Source organism: Mustela putorius, unplaced genomic scaffold, assembly GCF_011764305.1.
Source record: "Mustela putorius furo isolate JIRA1106 unplaced genomic scaffold, ASM1176430v1.1 tig00003853_pilon_pilon_pilon, whole genome shotgun sequence".
Lineage (NCBI taxonomy): Eukaryota > Metazoa > Chordata > Mammalia > Carnivora > Mustelidae > Mustela > Mustela putorius.
The window spans coordinates 47585719-47606497 of NW_025422005.1; the positions used below are offsets into that span (position 1 = coordinate 47585719).

The 20779-nt window shown below is 44.4% G+C and overlaps 1 protein-coding gene across 4 annotated transcripts in view; it reads left to right on the forward strand.

Moving 5' to 3' along the window:
- FGGY (FGGY carbohydrate kinase domain containing) overlaps nt 1–20779 on the forward strand; it is a 697591-nt gene that overhangs the window by 214976 nt on the left and 461836 nt on the right. For all 4 annotated transcript variants that reach the window (XM_045064615.1, XM_045064604.1, XM_045064608.1 and 1 more), the window contains one exon: nt 16376–16562. The gene's annotated coding sequence lies outside the window, so the exon portion shown is untranslated. The remainder of the gene's footprint in view (nt 1–16375; nt 16563–20779) is intronic.

A 20779-nucleotide genomic window follows, 5' to 3' on the forward strand; every position in this document is an offset into this window, starting at 1 on the left:
CAGCCTCAGACAAACATTTTTCAAGCCTTCTCTTTCTAAGGGGAATCAAGATACCCACATTCTACAGCCTTTTTTTAATCTCAACTTTGAGAATGGCATGTCTCAATTGGATATGAAGTGGGGGAAGGCAAGGAAACTGAGAATGGCCACACAGTACTATTTCCTGGGGGTTCTTTGGGTATCATCTCTCATTACCGATGAAAAAATGGGAGCTCCAGGAGATAAAGAACACACCTCTCGTCCAAAAACCAGGAAGCTGAAGAGTCAGATTTCAAATCCAAGTCTCTCCGACCCCAAAGTTCTTGCTTTCCTCCTCCTCTTCTGAGGTATCTCACTGAACCAGATGTCTATTGCTGCTTACCAAATCACCCAAAGTCAATCATTTGAAGCAACAATAAGCATTTATTGTCTTATAGTTTCTGTGAGTCAAGAATTCAAGAACAGCTTAGCTGGATGGTTCTGGCCCAGGATTTGTTGGGAGCTACAGTCAAGATACCAGCTGAGGCTAGAGTTATCCACAGGTTCAACCGGGGCTGGAAGAGCCACTTCCAATTGCCAAGTAGGCAATCTGGTGCTGGTTGTAGAAAGCAAGGCCTTGGTTCCTCTCCTTGTGGGCCTCTCCGTTAGCTGGCTGAGTATCCTCACAGCATGGCGCCTGACTTCCTCCAAAAGAAGCCACCTAAGGGAAGGAGTGCCAGGGAAGCTATCCTAGCCTCTAAGGTCCCATAGAATCACTTCTACCACATTTTTTCAATTAGACTTAGACAGACCTACATTCAAGGGAGAGAACTAGGCTCTGACATTTGAAGGGAGGAGAATTATGGACATGTTTTAAGACCACCACACTTAACACCTTGAGAACAAATTTGCGGCTCTGGTGTGAGTTGCCTAGCCTCTGTATAAAAGGAGTCAGAGGTTTCCAATATGTCTCAGGATAAAGATAAAAATCCTCAACGTGGCAGCAAGGTCATGCATGCCCTATATGCTGCATGCCCCCAGACTCAAACCAGGTCTTTCCCTTTGATGTTATGCACCTGGGCTTCCATTCCCACTAAAATGCTATGTTTCCTCCTGCCTGAAGGCCTCTGCAGAGATATCCCTTCAGCCCTCCATGCCCTCCCTTACCTTCTGTTGCCTTGCCAATATTCACTCATCCTTCAGAGCGTGGTCAAAGATCACCTCTTCACCAAACCTGCCTCCACATCTTTGACCAGAGCAGGTCCAGTCAGAAGCTTTGATAAATCCTTGAAATTTTTAATAGTATCTTTGTATTTGTTATTATGTGTTAATGTGATCATTTGACCCATGTCTGCCTCTCCCACTGATGTTCAATCTACACTGAGACTGTGTCTGATTTTTTATTCACAAATATAACCCCAGAGCTTTGCACTACCAAGGACATAATATATACTCAATCGCAAATGTGTTAATGGAATGAATGAACGAATGCCCAGTGATCTTCTTATAGCTGGAGATGTGCAAGCAGAAGTGGAACCACCTTTTTGTAAGCATGCTTTAAGGGAGGTTCTAGCATCAGACTGGGGTTGACTGCATGACTTTTAAGGTTCTCTTCCTTTAGGAGACTCTTTGAGATTTTGTGTGTTTATGATTCCACTCATGGGCAAGCAAACTCTGCCTCCATGGGTAACTTACCTGTTGCCCAAGTATTGGGTCTTCTAGTTCCCAGGACACACCCTCTCAAGGGGAAGCCTATCTGAGGCTCAGCTGGTGGCCTGACACACATCAAGCACAAGGAAGGCCTATACTGGAAATCTCAGAGAGTACCTTCCTAGGGCTTGAAGGAGGTTCTGGTGATTGGGCTCTCCGTAGCTCCTTTAAGAAGTTTTATAAGGTTAAGGTTTGCTCTAAAAATAAGCCCACAAGGCTTTTTAAAAAGCTTCTAAAACCATATGTCCACAACAGCCATTTTTTTTTTTGAAGGGCCAGTGAGCCTTTAAAAGCTTCAAAAACCACCACTTGGCCTGCCTCCCACAGTGGAGAAAGTTCAATAGGCACTGTGTTGAAAACCAGACCTGCTTTTAAGTCTTCCAGAATCTGCCCCTGAAACATTCGGCACCTATCAAAGGGGTTCAAGATGGAGATCAGTATGTGCAAGGCTTGTTACCCTAGAGGGCAGCTTCTTCCACAGTAAACAACTGCCTCCAATAACCACAAAATGGCAATTAGCTGCCTATGGAGGGATTGTTTCAAGTCTTTCTTTCCTGTTTCCTCTCTGCTCCCATAGGTCTCTTCATACCATGGCCTGTTATGGATTGTTCTATTAAATGCACACACACATACCATGGTGTGCCCAAGAAAAAAGTCCACCAAGGTGGAGTGCCTACCAGGTGACGGGCAGCAAATGAGGAAGAGCATTTATTTGTTACATTTTTCTCTGCCTTTCTTTCTTCTTTTCCTCTCTCTCCCTCTCTGTCTCTTGCTTTCTCTTTTGTTTCTTTCCCTTTCATTTTTTCAATAAATATATACATGCCTATTATGTACCACATATTGATATCTATATTTCAGATGGAAAGGTGAGGGTTACAGAGTCATGGGGAGCAGTAGAATGGGTCTCTCAATGAATCAGAAGTGCATTCTCCCTAAAGACATGTTACCATCTATGGGGGACAGGAGAGGAGCACAGGGTATGAGGCACCACACTCCTGGCCCCTTGAATCCTTCTAGCTTCAGGAAGGAATCCCTACTGACCCCTTTATATCACAAGGAAACTGAGAGCCCCAAGAGGCTGAGACAATTGCTCATGATCCCATGGACCTATCAGCCTTCATGAACATGTGTCTTGCTTCTTCCCTAACAGAAAGAACATAACCACCCATAAATAGCTACAGTGCAGTAAGACAGGGCTCGGGGAGAGTGCAGAGGAAAGAAAGACACCTTCCCACTAGAGGATCAGAGAGGATCTGGCTCCTTGGAGCTACGGGAAAGTGGATTCTCTCTTCTCCAGATCAAGTTCACTTCAGTCTCCTTCCTGTATAAGTGAAATGTGTCTCGTTTCTTCATAAACATGAAAGCACATATACAGATGTTCACCCAGCTTATGCTCAGACATCATCAGGGACAGGGAGCTCACTACTTTTTAAGGCAAGACAGTTCTGGCCAATTCAGACTATTGCTGAAAGCCATTCTTTCTGTTGAGCCACGCTCATGGTTCCATATTCAGCGGTGTGGAACCACAACAAACTGGTCGACCCCATGACTGTAATGGCCCTTCACAGCCATGAAGAAACTTTGCACGTGTTCTCCAGATGCTTCCCTTCACTAAGCTAGACATCCCTGTTTCTTCATATTGGTATAAAGAAGCAGTGTGGTGAGTTAGGAAGTGCGTGGGTTCTAGCAGTAGACTACTAGGGTTTGAATCCCAGCCTCACCATTCACTGATTGCAAATCTTTGGGCAATTCTTCTCACAGAGCTTTGGTTTCTTTATCAGCAAAACAATAATATCTACCATAGAGGATTATTGAAGAGATACATTGCAATAATCCATGTGAAACTATTATCTGAATGCCTAGAACATAGAAAGCATGTAGAAAATGCTACCTAGTGCTGAGGGGCCCTTTCAAAATCTTGAGTAATGAGGTATTTCTTTCCTGTTTGGGGACAGAAAGGAATGAGTAGAGAGCTAATTTTGAAGGGTTGTGGCATTGAGACACTCAGAGGCCTGAGACAGTTGCTGACAAACTGAAATGTCTCAGGTGCATTCTGAATGATGACCTGGAGCAGAGATTCTCAAACTTTGGCATGTGCTAGAATCTTCTGGAGGGCTTATTAAAACAGAGTTCTGGGCCCACCCTCCAAAGTTTCTGATTCAGTGGATCTATCATTTGCATTTCTAAGAAGTCCCCAGGAGAGACTAATGCTGCTGGTCCTGGTCCGGGGACCATTCTTTGAGAATGCCTGCCCTAGAGCTTAACCAGTGATCGGTTACCAAGTTAACCATGACTTTCGGGAACACTATGCACACACATGCTTGTCTTCTCTCAGTCAGTCCTCCCAAACAGTCCTCCAAGGCAACTAGTTAACCACCTCCTCTTCCAAAATAAGGAAACTAACACTGTGGGTTTGTAACTTGCCTTTTATCACACTGTCAGTGGCAGAGGTGGGTTTGAAATCCAAGTCTCATTGCCCCAAAGTCTGTGCTCTTATTCTCCATTTAGCAAACGAGTAGACTGAGGCACAGAGAAGCGAAGTCTCGCTTAGGCCACACGTGCAATAGGGAGTGAAATTAGTTTTCAAATCCAGATCCGTCTGACCCCACAGTCCATGGCCTTAACTCAAACTTCTGTGAGAAGCAGGGTATGCTGAAGGCTGTAGGCATTTCATAGTAGAGCCTGAGACCTCTTTCCTGTGCAGGAATTTTATTCTGTCCTTTCCTTTTTGCTTGGCTTCTCTAGATAATTGCCTCCTTTCTCCAGGCTCTTGATGGGGTAGATATGGTCTTCCTGGGGACTGAATGACCACAGAAGGAAAATAACTTAGAACAGGCTGTTCTTCATTCTTCCTCACTGGTATTTTTCCTTCAGAGCCTGGAAAGAAATGTGGCCTCTGCACACTTTAAATTGGGCCATCAATTATTTGAGTCCTGAATATGCAGAGCTCATTAGGGCTGTGTTGGCCACAGCAGAGCACCTGGACTGACAGAAGTAAACTTACCTCCACTGTTTCAGGCAGCACTGCCCCCCCAGAGTGCAGCCTGGCGGGGCCTTGCCAGGCATTAATGTGACCAATTATTTCTGTCCTCAGTTACTAGGTCGTAAATCCTGCCTGGCACCGAGTCCCTGGTTTCCGGTAGAAGAAGGTTCGGCTTTAGGAACGACTCTACCTTCTGGCTGGAGAGTGGTGCGATGTTGTGGTTAGGACTCGTGGCCTTGAAACCTGTGTTGGAGGGACCTCATTATGGCCTATCAATAACCAGCTGTGTGTGACTGTCACGTGCCTGTTCTACTCAGCTGTAAAAGCCACCCAGTGCCTCCCAAGATTGTTCAAGGGAAACTGTGTTTAAGAAAAGAAGTCAGGCGTTTCTAAGAGACCTCTGAGGACATCTAGGTTTATCTAAAGTCCCTGGCAGGGTTGCCTAAACCAAAGGTGTGGAGTGAATCCCAGGCTTCTTCCCGCTCTGGGACCTTGGCACTTAATCTTACCTATCCAGAAAGGTCTTCCTTCAACCCTTTGCATACATGGCTGCTTCTCACTCTTCAGTTATCTCCCCAATGGTCACCTCTTCCAAGAAGCCTTCCCCAGCAGCTGTCTAGAGACCCCCTCTTTGCTCTCGGCACCCCAGTTACTGTCTGAAACATCAGTCTCGTCAGTAGGAAACACAATCTATACTTACCTTTTCCTTTCTGGTTGCAAGATCATTATCTAATGATTTCACATGCTGCCAAGTCAAATCACCTTTTGCCATGTGCTGAATGAGAACCTGCGTGCCCCCTCCCTGAACTCCACTCCCCTAAGGTTGCAAAGCTCATTCTTTAAGAACTGTATCTTGTGACTGCTCATCTGGGCAAGTCAGGATTTTCCAAAATGAACAACCAAAAACAAGATGCAGAAGTCACTCGGGGCTGAGTGTGATACCTGATGTAAGATGTTTGTATTTGCAAACCCAGCTTTGCTGCTTTTATTCAAGGTCATTCCATGATATAAATTTGATCTATTGTTTTCCAAAAGGCAGGGAAGACAAAATGGCAAAAGACAATCCCTGCTTTGAAGGAACTCAAAGGGACAGATACACAATGTTGCAGACAATCGCAGGGCCATTTGCCATAGAGGTAGTGAAAGAGCATAGAGGCTTGCCAGGTGCAGAAGGGCAGAAAAGCAGCATGAGGGAAGTCAGGACTGAGAAATAGGACAGCATGTTCAGGGACTTAAAAGTAGCCCAGGTCAGCCTGAACAGGAGTGGAAGAGAGTGAGAGGACCCACAAAGAGCCCCAGTGCTTCCCCATCCCCATGCTGATTTGGGGATTCTGGCTACGTGCACCTATTGTCTCTCTTCTTGTCTGTAGTCCAGATCCCAGCTTCCATGTCCCCAGTACCAAGCACAGTGCCTTCCCAGTATCAACATTCTTATCAACAACCCAGTTATCATTTGTTGAATAACCTTTAAATAAAGGGTCAAGTTCTCAGGGTTCCCCAGCTTCCCCAGCTATCACCTTCTCCCCATGATGAAGAAAATTCACTTGAGATTCTTCCTTTTCCCCTCTCCTTCCCTTTACAGAAGAAGATCAGAATTTTTTAAATACATTCTTATTTCAAAATGATTAAAAAAGTAGATGGGGGCTCAGTGAGGAGCTCTCTGGCCTGGGAAACGTGGGTACTGCCACCAAGCATTCAGGGAACACAAGTTAGAGGACGAGCCCTATCTCTTTTTCCAGCTGCTTGCTATGGATAAATGACTTACAGTCTCTGAGCTTCATTTTACTCACCTGTGTAATAAGGATTCTCCCTTGAAGAGTGGGTAAACTCTGAGAGGACTCCAAGAGACAGGTGTCGTAAAAATGCGCTCCATGCAGACTTATCATAAGGAACTAGACATGCACAACCCCCCTTCAACTTCCAAGCTTCCTCTCTCCTCTCACTGGCAGCTTCCACCCAGATATGCCCATGGAAGAAATGCACTGGCTCCAAAGACAATAACAAAATGGGATTCAGTGGGATGAAGCAAGGAGAGAAGAAGCCTTTCAAACTGCAAGTGAGAAATCCCTGACTGCTTTTTCTTCCTCTTTACATTCCAGCTTCTATCAGCGTCACCTATTGGAAAGAACAAGGTTCTGGAATCCTGGGAAATGAGCTCTGCTGAGAAGTCACTGTGTGACTTTGGGCAGATCACCGTACTCTCTGAACTCTGCTCTGCTCTCACTAAGGGGCTGGACCAGGAAGTCCCTAAAGAAGTGTGTTATGGGGACGCCTGGGTGGCTCAGTTGGTTAAGCAGCTGCCTTCGACTCAGGTCATGATCCCAGCGTCCTGGGATTGAATCCCGCATCGGGCTCCTTGCTCGGCGGGGAGCCTGCTTCTCCCTCTGCCTCTGCCTGCCATTCTGCCTGCCTGTGCTCGCTCTCTCCCCCTCTCTCCCTCTGATAAATAAATAAAATCTTTAAAAAAAAAAAAAAAAAGAAGTGTGTTATGTAAGAGAGCACACTCTAGACAGGCAGACATGGCTTTGGATCTCAGATCCTGTGGCCTGCTAGCTGTATGAACCAGATGCCTCAGTTTCCCCATCTATAAAGCAAGGTTATGAGATACAACCTAGCTAAGGTGGTTATCCTGAGGCTTAAATGAAATGAATTACATAAGAGATTTAACAGTGTGCCTGGTTTATAGTATTTAAGAGAAGGACATTGTTATCTTATTAAAATTATCATCATCATTAGTATTGTTACTCTCAAACTCTTGGGATCTTAACTTGAAGGCAATCTCAGTGGGGGGTGTGTTTTGAATGGTCACCTTCTCCCAGGGGACCCACAGCATTACCCAGAAGAAAGGGTGTCCATCCCATCTGGCACACAACCTGAGCCTCAGAAGGGGAACCATGCCCTCCTACGTCCTTCCCCTGGAGTCTCGTGTTTTTCTCTGTGCCCTGCCCTGTCTGGCCCAGTTCTGAGAGCTGGAGCATCTGCACTTTGGGTCCACACTGGTCAGGCAGCCAGGAGGGAGAGGAAACCAGAATAAACATGTTTTGCAAGAGCAGGGCTAGTTTAAGTGAAAGCAATTCTAAATAAGGACAATACAAAGCCTTGGCTGCCTGTTGGCAGCTTCCTCAGCACAGGGGTTTGCCATGGAAAACCAAAGGTCAGACTGATAAGCTGGGGGTGTCTGCAGGCAGGCTGGCAGGAAGCTTATGACAGGACCCCCTCACCCAGTATTTGAACCCATCATAGACAAGGAGATGTGGCCACAAGGGCAGGGACTTCAAAGGCCCAACATGAACTCCAAACTCAGCTCTTCTGTTATGTCTTTTGAGCTTGCAAAACCTCAGATTCCTTATCTGTATTTAAAACAAGAAAGAAAGAAACAAGAAAGAAAGAAAGAAAGAAGAAAAAGGAAAAAAAAAGAATGAAGTATGCTCTGGGTTCCATGAAAAACTTTAAAAGACTATTAAGTCAAGGTGGTTATAAATTATAAAATGATTTGCAAAACTTGGAGTTAGAACCACGTTTTAATCTCACATCCACTGTGGGCTAGCCATTTGATCCTGGGCAAGTCAACTTATGTTTCTGAAACTCACTTTCATATTTTGTGTGTTTCATACCTGTCCGGGGTCCTAATGATCCCAGGAGCCATCAGAGCAGCAAAGTATCCTATCTTGGTGTGTTAGTTTCCCGTGGCTGCTGTAACAAATTAGCACAAGCTGGATAGCTTAAAACAACAGAAATTTATTTTCTAACAGTTCTGGAGAACAGAAGTATGAAATCTGTTTCACTGGTGGTTCTAGAGGAAAATGGGTTCCTTACCTCTTCCAGCATCTGAGGGGGCTCCAGCTTTCCTTGGTACATCACCACAGTCTCTACCTCCATGGTCACATTGCGTCCTCCTCTTCTAGTGGGTTTCCAGGTCTTCCTCTATAAGGACATGTATGATTACATTGAAGGTGCACTGGGAAATCTAAGATAATATCCTTATCTTAAAATGCTTACCTTAATCACATCTATAATGTTTTTTTTTTATATAAGGTAACATGTACAGGTTCTAGGTGTTAGGACCTGGTATCTCTGAATTTCATTATTCAGCTACACTTAGGGATGTTTAAGTAGTAGTGTCCCTCTTACACTGACTCACTTCTCCCTGGTTATTAAGGAGATATAGAATCCCAGAAGGACCCCACCACTGGAAAAATCTTGTGATTGAAACTGAGAATTAAGGACTATGGAAGTGTGCCAGAAATAATAATGTTGAAATTGTTCATCTTACCTTGTATAGAACCCCATGCGAGTTAGCTCTTTATCCCAACCAAGTGACACAGCAGAGACCCTAATACAAGCTTGATTAAGGAAAGATTATAAGGAAATAGTTGCACAAATTTGAATTACATTTTGGGAATAGCAGAATACATTTTATTGTGGATACAATAAAATCAGATACCTTACTGAAACCATGTCCCCTCCCTTATTAGCTATGAGACTTTGGGCAAGTTACTTAGCCTGAGACATTTCAGTGTTCTTGCATATAAAATAAAAACTATCATAAAACCTACCACATAGGGTTTTGCAAAGAATAAATGAGATGATCCATGTGAAGAAATGTCATTGTGCCTGTCATGTGATAAATACTTGTATAAGATATTAGATGTCATTAACTTTAAAAAGTTTTCACGTTTAATGTAACCTTTGTATTTATCAAGAACTGACTGATTAGGGGAGACATCTCTAACTAAGAGATGGTTAGTTTAAAGAGAAATAAGGGAATTAACAACACATCTTCAGACTTATATTAAAGAATTCCAATTAATTGTTTTCCTCCCTATCTCCAATCTAGATTCCCAAAGGGACCAGAATTGGTCTTTGCCTCTAGTTTTATTCCCTGATAAAAACACTTTGATCAGTTGAATTCTTTCTTTCTTTAGGCATTCCTTCAATAAATACTTTCTGAGCACCTTTTAGAACCTTTCTGAACTCCTTTCCCCTGGAGACGGGGAGTCGGGCAAGGACTGAACCAGCCGTTGAGAGTTCCATGGGCCCAGGGCTTTCAATGACATGGTTCTAAGCCATAGCTTAGGACAAGGTTGCCAAGTAAAAGGATAATATTTTCATCCAGGAGAACTAGAAGAGATACTGAAACATAGGTATCAAGGCCCAAGGAACCAGAGGGCTTTAGGAAGGTGAAGGAGTTGGGTAAAAGGAAATACCTAGAATATATGTTGTTGCTATAGTTGGCTCCTACATGTTTGTTCTGTGAAGAAGAGCAGGCTGCATTTATAGGACTTCTTTTGAAAGATTGTATGTTCTACCAGGAGAACAGGTATGTACACAACAAATTTAAGATAGACTGTGAAAGATGAAGTTTTATAGGTGTTCCCAGGCAGGGAGATGAGGGCAGTAAGTCCAACTCGAGGGCAAGGCAAGGGGATGAATTTGGAACAACATTCCAAAGAAAGTGATATGACATTTCAATGGCTTGCATACTGTTTCCTGTAACCTCTAGCCCTTTCAAAACACACTTTGAAGACTCAAATACAAGAGCCCTCAAGAGATTATCTGGTTTAGACCTCTCCTTTCAAGCACTGTTTATCCCCATTTTATAGATAAAGCTGCTAAGGCCTAAAGAAACACAGGAAATGGTGGTAGGGAGAAAAATCACATAGATCTTTCTGCTTCTTAACTGTCTCTACTTCAAGACAGGATGGATAAGGAGGAAGTGGATTTTTTTTTTCATGGTAATTGCTAGACCCTCTGTATCAGCTGAAAGTATGATCATTTGAAAGTGACAAAAGTCCAAATAATAATGGGTTAAATAGACAGAAGTGTATTCCCATCTCTTGTAAAATAAATCTAGAGAGACCTGTACCCAAATGTTTGTGGCAACACTCTTCACAGTTGTCAAAAAGTAAAACCAACCCAAATGTCCTTCAATAGATGAACACATAGATAAAATATGGTTTATACATACAATGAACTATTATAATAATAAAAAGGAAGAGAATATGGATACATTATGCAGTGTGGATGAATCCCCAAAATGTTATACTAAGTGAAAGAAACCAGATGCAAACTGTCACATATATTATGATTCCATTTAAATGAAGTGTCCATAATAGACAAATCCATACAGAATGAAAGCAGACTAGTGGTTTCTAAAGACTTAAGGAAAGGTTAATGGAGATGGCTAGTGGGAGTTTCTTTTTGGGATGATTAATATATCTTGGAACTAAATGGAGGCGATTGTTTCACAACCTAGTGACTATACTGAATGTCACTAAATTGGATACTTTGGTAAGCAGCTAATTTTATGTTACATGAATTTTATATCAGTTTAAAAAATAAAAGAAATCCAGAGTTGGGAAATTCAGCATTGATAGACAGCTTTATGACAAGTTCAGGGATCCAGGCTCCTTCTTTTTGTAGTTCTACCATCTATAATTTTTCCTTCTGCCTCCTGGCTTAAAATGACTGCTCAAGCTCCAGTGATCACAACTGCATTCCATCTGTCTGGAAGGAGAAAATAACAAAGACGTAGAATGAGAAAAGGCTCCTATAAATTGAGATTTGAAAAATGTACAAGAATTATCCAAGGGAAGAGGAAGAAGGAAGAGTTTTCCAGAAGAAAGATTGAAAGAGGGCAGGTCTAAGGAAACTTGGACAAGGGAGTGCTTGGAGAAGTCCAGTGACTCTGACCCCAGGGGAATGAGGAGGCAAGTACTGGAGAGGGCGCATCAGCCCTCTCTGGCTCTGGAACTCTGGGATCTCCCCTATCCCCATCCCTTACCATACCATACTTCTGAGCTGTAAGGCAATTGATTTAATAAAAATAATCAAATGAAAGAAGAATCTCCAGATGGCCTTGGGTACACATAAAAGCACACATTTTATCTTCCCTTCAAGGACTTCTTGAAATTATTTACCTCTCAAAGACAGCAGCCAAGGACCCCATGACTCAAGGGTCCTCTCCTGCCTCCTGACAGTGTGTTTTACTGCTGCCCTTCCAGAGGTCTTCTCCATTGTCTCCTTCCTCCCATGACCTCATCCTTAGTGCCAATGAAAGCCAAGCTAAATCGTGCAGACTTACAGCTGGGGCCAGCTGCTGAGATGTGAGCTGGTTATCTATCTCCCCAGTCCACAGGGGACATTAAGTAGAACAGGGAGGAGTAGCTGTTGCTTTGGGTCACCAGAGTCCCAAGATCTCTCTCTTTTGGCTTTGATAGGAGGTGAGATTTTACATGCCAAAGAGCATAGCTGGGGCTAGCCCACCCTGGCAAAACCTCTCACACCTAAAGTGAGAAAGAGAAAAACTGTTGGGCTCAGCTGGGACTCCAGATGCTTTGGCATACCCTGAAGAGACCATGGTCTGTTGTGAAGATGCAGAATGGCAGAGCTGAAGGAACTGCGTTCCGGAGAGATGAGACCACTTTCTCAAGGGCAGACATTGAACTTCACAATAACCTGGCTGGCTCAAGGATTGCGGAGCAGCTCGTTAACTGGCTTGTGGCACTAATGCAAGAAAACTCCCTCCAAATTGGATTTTGACCAGAAGATCTGAGGACAGAGGGGACACAAGAATGCAAAGAATTAGTAGAGAATGAGGACTATAATACTGCTGTGTCTATGAGCACTTTCCAGTGGGGTCTCATCTGGGAGTAACTACTGCCAAGTGATTCCTAACCACGTGCTTGATTCTGAGTGCATGACATGTTCCAACTGATTTTGTCACTGCCCCAGTGCTATAAGACAATACGGTTGTCTCATTTCATAAGTGAGAAACTGAGGCTCTAAGAAGTAACACAATTTTCCCAAAGTCACCTGCCATTAAGAGATAGAGCCAATATGGAAACACAGTGATGGATGCCTCAAGGTTCACGTCCTTAGTCAATCTCCTTTACTGTTTCTTTTTCAATCTGACTAACACTTCCTTGTTCAGGCAGATGCAGAATCATTTGTCTTAACATAGGGAAAGATTTGAAATCAACAGATTCCAACTGTATTAAAAAGAGAAACAAGGTAGCTGAAGTTATGAGATGTGCTGCTGAAGGTTGGCAGTAGACAGAGCATGGGAGGAGAAGCAGGGCTTTGCACCTGCTGCTATCTTACAGATCTGGTTTACAGATCTGATATAGACTTTGTAGTTTTTATTCACCTCTGCAAAGTCTTTCTCAGCCCAGGGGCCTGGCCTCTGTTGACCCCATCAACCCTCTGGCTCCCAGCTGAGTTTGGCAAGTGGGAGGCACTTGCAGAAGATCCAGGGGTGAGAAAGAGAGAGAGAAAGGTCAAGGTATTTATTCTCTACTCCCTCCCTCGGGGTCATTGGTTGATGTGCTGTGGCTGTCTTCGTCTACCAAAGGCCTCAACTTCTATCAGGTAGCTCTCTGCTTAAACCACAGAGCTCTGGCTCTCTCTCAGGGCACTGTTACCGGTGGCTGGTACTTCATCATCCCTTGTTTGGATCCCTTAGCTTCACGCATAGCTTTGTTAATAATTCCTGCATTAAACTCTTCTCAAGGAGCCCCATTCGGCTGAGCTATTTCCTTTGGGACCCAGGATAATTCAGTGCTAGAGTTTTAAATATGGAAGGTGTGTCAAAAGTCTTCTATTCTTATGGTTCTCAAATCTTTATTCTTACCTGCAGAGATATAGTAAGAATGATTCTAAAACCGATAAAGTTCTAGAAGGCCACGGAACCCTGACTGCTCAGCCTCCCACCAAAAAGCACTCTGCTTCTCTGCCTCCCCACACCTGCTCCTTGAAATCCAAGGGCTGTAGGGAGCACACTCCATAACCAGGTGACCTCATCCAAACCCCTCACTCACACCAAGAGAGGCAGTTGGCAAGGTTTCCAAAGTGTCCTTTGTTGGCCTGAGTGGGTCTGATTTATGCCCTGGGCCTTCATCAACAGTTTGCCTCAATATCTTCCAAAGTGTAAAGTCCCGTAAATCTTCCCTGGGAGCGACAACTCGGCTGCTAGCCCGCGTTATACAAACACACAGAAATGTCATTAAGGCAACAAACAGCCCCACTGGCCTCCGTAGCGGCCTTTTCTGCCAGGCTCAAGTTACCTAAAATCAATATTTGAACAAGGACAAAACCACATGTTTTCAAAACCAAATTAGAGGGGTCTAATACCAGGCCTGGAGATGTGGTTACATCACACGCCTTCCAGCTGGTCCCCTGGGGCTCTGCCTTTGGACTTGACCAGGCTGCACAGGCATCCATCCACCCCCTCACAGTCGATGGACTTACTTGTCCTGAAAGTCTGACTTCACTTGACAGGTGATGCCGAGGCCCAGAATAGTCCAGACATAGGAACTTTGCAGAGCCAGGGACGGGATAGGAGTTTACAAAACGAAGGAAGCTGAGTACGATCTTCATTGTATCTCTCAAACATTAATTCGGGATCTGAACCAGGTTCTATGCTGAGCTCTGAGAAGCCAAGAGTGAGTCAAATCATGGGTCTCTCTCTGCTCTCAGGGTGCTCATACCTCAGCGTGAGGGGAAGAGGGGACAATAAGTCATTTTCATGCCAAAAACCAAGTACTAGTGATGCAGGTGAGTTAAGGGAGCTTTGGAGACACGTGACAGGTAACCCAGGGGCTCCTGGGGAGAAGGCTTCCAACAGCAGTTACCCTTAACCTACTGTTCTGGCTTTGTGAGCGCCAGGCTCAGGAAGGAAAGTGGGCAGCTGAGAGGAGAGAAAGTCCCTGGCTTCTGCCAGAAGGAAAAGTTCTCTCCTCTCCCTGGATGAGTGCTTCTCGGAGTTGAGGAGCTGGTGTGAGACATGCCCACCTCAGCATGTGGACCAGCCTATCCACGGACAGCTTGCCACTACTACCGCCCATCCATCCTCTGCTGGAGCAGAGGATAGGGGTGGGCAGGGCTTCTGGAGCCAGGCCAGCCTGTTGACAACTGCGGCAGTGTGGGGAAGCCTCACACAGAAGGCAGCACGAAGGCCTGTCGCCTGCACATCTGAAGCCCTAGAGCCAGCACCCTTCTTTCTATCTGCCTCCTGCGCCCTGTGTCTCTAGTAAAGAGAAGATTCTTCGTAACTGGTTCCTTCCCAAACAAATAACACGTGAGAGGGTTTGTGGTGTGTTATTAGAGGAGACTGTAGGATACAAAATTGTGGGGTTTTTTTTTTTTTTTTTCAGATTATGTTCAGAAAATAGATAAAAACATGTCAATATCTAAACAAAGATCTTATTTATTTACACAGGATAATGCAAGGTTTTCTTTTCTTAAAAAGATACTTTCCAGTTTTGTTTCCTTTTTTAATGAGTATGTGCTACTTTTCATCCGGGTGGCGGGGGGAGGGGGGGTAGGTAAATGTAATAAAATGGTCTTCTACATTTGATAAAAATGTGAGTGAAAGTTGTAAATCCTGACAGACATGGTGGTGGAGGGAGGGAATCAAGCAGTTAGAGGTGGCCGTGAGAGTAGGCACAGCGCATGCTCATTCTCTTCTAACTTGTTAAGTAACTTTGTGTCCGGGCTACAGTGCCGGAGTAACAGTAGTTACTACCTCCTTAGGATAGTATTCCAGGCCCTCCATATTTCACAGGAGCCAGTAATCTGGGCTCATCACTTAGGTGGTGTGACACATCTTTCCTTGGTGGCAAGCCAGCTCTAGCGTGTCTCTCTGCCTATGGACACACTCCACCGGAAGTGCCTTCCTCAGTCCTCACCAACGTTACCTAGACCGTGTGTAGATGGGCACAGCAGACACCCTTCCTTTTCCTCTCCCGCTCTGTCCATCAGCCACCAAGACCTGCGATTTCCGTTTAACTTCATCTCCGGTCAGCCCTTTCTCAGCATCAGGCTGGAACTCCCGGACGGTAGCACTGTGAGAGGCAGCTTCTGACGTGGTTCTCAATGATCCTTGTACTAGGTGGCTCTGGCTGCCATAACAAAGCTCCACACCAGTGGAATGGTTTCAGCAACAGAAAGTTAGTGTCCAACAGTTCTGGAAACAGGAAGTCTGAGATCAAGTTGTTGGCAAAGTTGGTTCCTTCTGAGGGCAGTGAAGGATAATCTGTCTGCTCCAGGCCTCTCCCCTGGTAGGTGGCTGTCTTAGTGTTCACACGGTGTTCTCCCTGTGTGCATACTAGTCTCCAAATTTCCCTTTCCTACAAGGGCACCAGTCATCCTGGACTAGGGCTCACCTTAGCGACCTCATTTTAATTTGAATTCCTCTGTAAAGCCCCTATCTCCAAAGTCATATTTTGTCACATTTTGAAGTATGAAGTGTTAAGACTTCAACATATGAATTTTGGGATGACACAATTCAACCCATAACACCCCACTGGTATTTATGCCCTGATGCAATCTCCTCCCCTTGAGTGTTGGCCGAACCTACTGACTTGTTTCTAAAGAACAGAAGACAGGAAAAAGACAGGGCAATACTTCCAACATAAAGTTAGAAAGGAGTGTGACTTTGGGGGGCTCCCAGGGGGCTCACTAGGTTAAGCATCTGACTTTTAATTTCAGCTTAGGGCATGATCTCAGGATTGTGAGAGGAAGCCCCACATCAGGCTCCACACTGAATGTGGAGTCTACTTAAGATTTTCTCTCTCTCCCTCTGCCCCTCCCCTCACTCTCATGAACTCTCTCCCTCTTAAAAGAAAAAAAAAAAAAAGCATATACACACAACAACAACAACAACAAAAACACAAAGGAGTATGACTTTTGTCATTCTCTCTCTGGTCCTTGTCACTTGTTTAGGTAAAGGAAAATCACCCTGTTGTCAACTTCTCAACAGAGAGGTCATTGGTAACAAACTGAAGGCAGCCTCCAGCCAACAGTTAGCAAGGAGCTGAACTCTGCCAAGAACCGTGGGAGTTAGATTGGATACCACTCCTCTCTGAGTTGAGCCCCAAGCTGACTGACTCCAGCCAACACGTGACTGCAGGTATGTGAGAGATCCTGGAATGGAGGACTAGCTAAGCTATCCTTGGATAAGTCATGGCTAGAGAAGTACTGTTGTTTCAAACCACTAATTGGGGGGGGGGGGATATGTTATGCAGTAATAGCCAATTGATACATTTCCCTCCCCTCAGACTGGGCCTCTCTCTGTCTCCCTCCACCCTGCACCCTTTCTGACTTCCCTAAATGCAAATATGACTTTGAAATTTCCCCAATTAAAAATCTGGTATGGTTCTCCATTGCTTTTAGAATAACATTCAAATTCTTTAGCATTTATAAAGACTCTGTCTTTACATGCAGGCTCTGAAAGTCTACATTAGAATATTGTTTGCTCTGAAGAAGTCAGAGGCAGGTTCCAATTCTGGCTCTGTGACTTATTATTGGTGTGACCTCTGTGCTCAGTCCTCTAATCTACAAAATTAGGACACAAATTTCTTATTGAACAAGGGCTTACTGAGAGCTCACTCCATGCAGGATCTGTACTAGGTACAAAGGACACAATAAGAAATAAGAAATGGCCCCTGCCTTCAAGGAATAGAGACAATCGATTTTTTAACAACTGTAAGTGTGATAAGTACCATGATGAAAGAAGCACAAGGGACTAAAATTTAATATTCGCTAACACTGTGCACATGGCACTTTGGATGTACTTATTATGTAATTGCCATAGCAGTCCAATGAGATACAGACTACGACCTCTACCTTACAGATGAGCAAAGTGAGGCTCAGAGAAGTCAACTAACTTGCCTAACATCATCACATACCTAGGTAAGTGGAAAGACTAGATTCAAACAGTGGTTTCTATCCCTCTAAAGCTCTCAGTTTCCTGCTATTCTCTGTTCTTTGGAGATGGATTTCCCGGGGCGGGGAAGTCTCAAGAGTAATACACTGAGATGGATTTGGGAGTACAAGGTGTTTATTGGTTGTGGACATTTGTGCAAGGCAGGAGCAGGACTGGGCAGAGGGAGAAGGTGAACCTCAATACAGAACAACCTGCCAAAGTGCTCTAGAGCTAACTGTCCAACAGCAAGGTCTTCCATGAGGCTACAGTGAAGATCCTTTATGTCACTGCCTTGCTCAGTACTAATGAATAGAAGGTTATGATTCCAGGCAAAGTGGTTTTCTATAGCTTGGGCTGACCCTGGAGGAGCTGACAGCTGGAGATGACCTGCTGACCATACTCCTTTCTTGCAGGGGATCTGGGCTGTGGGTTCCTGCATCTGTCACAATGAGCGGGCACATAACTCTTATAGAAGAGCATGGAAAGGACATCAAAAGGGAGGTGACACCAAATCCTAAAGGATTTTGCCTAAAGGAGGAGGGCAAGGGGCATTTAGAGCTGAGAGTTAAAATCAGGAAAGAAAAAAAAAGGGTTAGGAATTCCAACGGTGGGAGAAAGACAGGAAGCAAACTCAAGGAATGGCTGCACTGGCATCTCATCTCCATGGACTTTCTGTAACCATCATAGTTCCTGGCAAGATAAAGGCTTGTCTTTCCCATCATACCCTTCCTCACTGAGGGGGTCTCCATCAGGGTCTCCTAAGTGCTCCCTAGAAATTTTCTGTAATACACAACTTAGGCTAAAAACTGGACCTAAAAATGCAGTAAGTTGGGCAAACAGAGGAGCAAATCTGTTCTGTAACTCTCTTGGCAAAGAGGGTGCACTAGGAACATGGGACCCTGAGTTAGGAGACATTAAGAAGTCTGCGATCGGCATCAAGTAGGACTCTGCAAATAATTGAATCTCCATCAATATTCAAGCTCAGGGCTCTGGTATGTGAGAGAGTGAGGAAAAATGGGGAGCAAGGGGGAGCATGACCAGCCCTGCTGCGCCAGGGGCCGTGGCGAAACTAGGGGCATTTCATTTATTCATGCATCTGCACGTCCTGCCCCCCCATTTGTGCATCCATCCAACCATCCATCTATTCCCTTGTACATTAAATATTCACATGAAAGAAAGTGTTTGACTTCCCTCTCACTTCCTTCTTTTTCCTGTCACAAACCCTTTGCAGAGAAGAGATCATTAGTAAGACAGAGTAAAGACATAAAGTTTGTATCAGCACAAAAATGCATCAAAGGGTTATTAAGAAAGCTGGTCGGTGTCAGGAAGAGAAGTGCTGATTTAGCTTGTTGATGTTACACTCTGAAGACTTGAAAAGGCCTTAGAGCTTGACAGACTTAATGCCGCCCCTTTGGGTTGAAGCTAAGATTCCAGGCAGGGGAGGGGGAAGTACAGGTGGGAAATGGGTATCGGGGGAAAAAAAAAAAAACAAGGGGAAGGCAAGGGAGGAAGAAAGGCCCTAAATGCCAAATGTCTGTGTGAACTAGACTCTGGCGTGGGAGATGGTGACATGGGAAAATAAATATTCCCATCATGTTTATGTACACCCAGCCATGGAAGGGATTTTCACTGTGATGATGAGAAATATCCACCAGCTCGTCCAGACGTGTTGTTCAAACTATAACCAAGCTTGCCTAGGCACTGGAGACACCAGCATGGATTGAGACCCAGTACCTGCAATGGATCACTCATATCCTGAGAGAGGTGACAGATAAACCCAGAAGCATAATGAAGGACAGCTTGGTACTTCTCCAGGTGTGGACTTTCAAGAAGACTTCCCAGAGGAGGTGAGCTAAGAAGCTGAGTTTTGAAAGACGTGCTGGAGTCATCCAGGCAAAGAAGTAACAACCATTCTAGACAGTAGGATCAGCTTGAGAAAAGAGTTAGGAGCAAGAAATATTGATGGTAGTTGGTATGTTAGAGAAAAGGTATCAGTGGGAAGGAGACAAATGCAAGGCCTAGAGCTAGGTCATGAACGACCATGTATGCCAGGATAAGAGTTTAAGCTTCATTCTGAATGCTTCTGGGAGCCATTTGAAGAACATCCCACAAAACTATGATCTTAAGTCACTGAGATGGAACTGTTGGAATTTCTTGGATGCTTCCAACAGCTTACCTCTGGGTCCTAGCCTCTGATGTCCAGCCTGAAATCCATGCAGGCTTTGGCTTTATTCTCTGCCTTGGAAGCAGAGACTGACACCCCTAGCCCAGACCATGGGCTCACTTCCATAGTATTGGGCCATTGGGTGGAGCCTCTCTGGGTGGGGCCTTTTAGAAATGAGCTACAGGCCCATGATGTCAGAGGGGTGAGACATGGGGAATGGAAGGGGTGTAACAGCTGCTATCACTGTCCCCCCCTTCCCTCCTGAGAAATTACAGATCACCCCCTGGGACCACTGATCAAGAAGTCCTTGCACTTTTGGAGAAATCCAACCTTTCACATATAAAACCCAATTACTCCTAGAGACATAGATGTTCAAGCTTTATAGTAAGGTTGATCTGGATTTGAGTCCTGGCCTTGTTTGTTTGTTTAGGATTTTATTTATTAATTTGACACAGAGAGCACAAGCAGGGGGAGCTGCAGAGGACAGAGGAAAGCAGACTCCCCACTGAGCAAGGAGTTTGATACGGGACTCGATCCCAAGATCCTAGGAACAGGACTTGATCATGATCCTAGGAACATGACCTGAGTCAAGGGCAAATGCTCAACCAACTGAGTCACCCAGGTGTCCCAGAGTCCTGGCCTTGTTACAAGCTATGAGACCTTACACAAGTTAGTTACTTTCTCTGAGCCTCATTTCTTTATCTATAAGAGGGAGATAATGTTTCACAGAGTTATTAGGACCATCAAAGAACAAAATGTTTATAAATTGTTGGCAGGATAGATTTAGTTCTTCTTGTGGTGTTTTACTTATTGTTCATTCTGGGCCCACTCAGTTCAGGTTTCTGCCCTAGTAAGAGAATTAGGAAAGTATTGTGTGAAAATATGAGTTCCACTGACCAAACTAAAACATTTAGCTCATTTGAATTTATGTTAGTAAAACACACCAAGTCAGACACCCTGGATTTATTAAGTTGGAATGTAAAGAACCCAGAACTCGACATAGTAAGACCTCAGCTCCTAACTCTGTCCATACTCTTGGTCAAGTCCCCTCTCTGAAAAATAAGGTCCTTTCCAATCTTGATGGTCTCCAGAACAAGCTAATAAATCATTAGATTCCAGTAAGTCACACTTTGAGGGTAATAAGAGTTGAAGCACCAAAGGGTATCTTTCCTTTTTTCTTTTCTTTCTTCCTTTCTTTTTTTTTAAATGTAAGTTCTGCGAGTTTCCATGCAGACCTGCTGCTAAGGAAGAAGACATT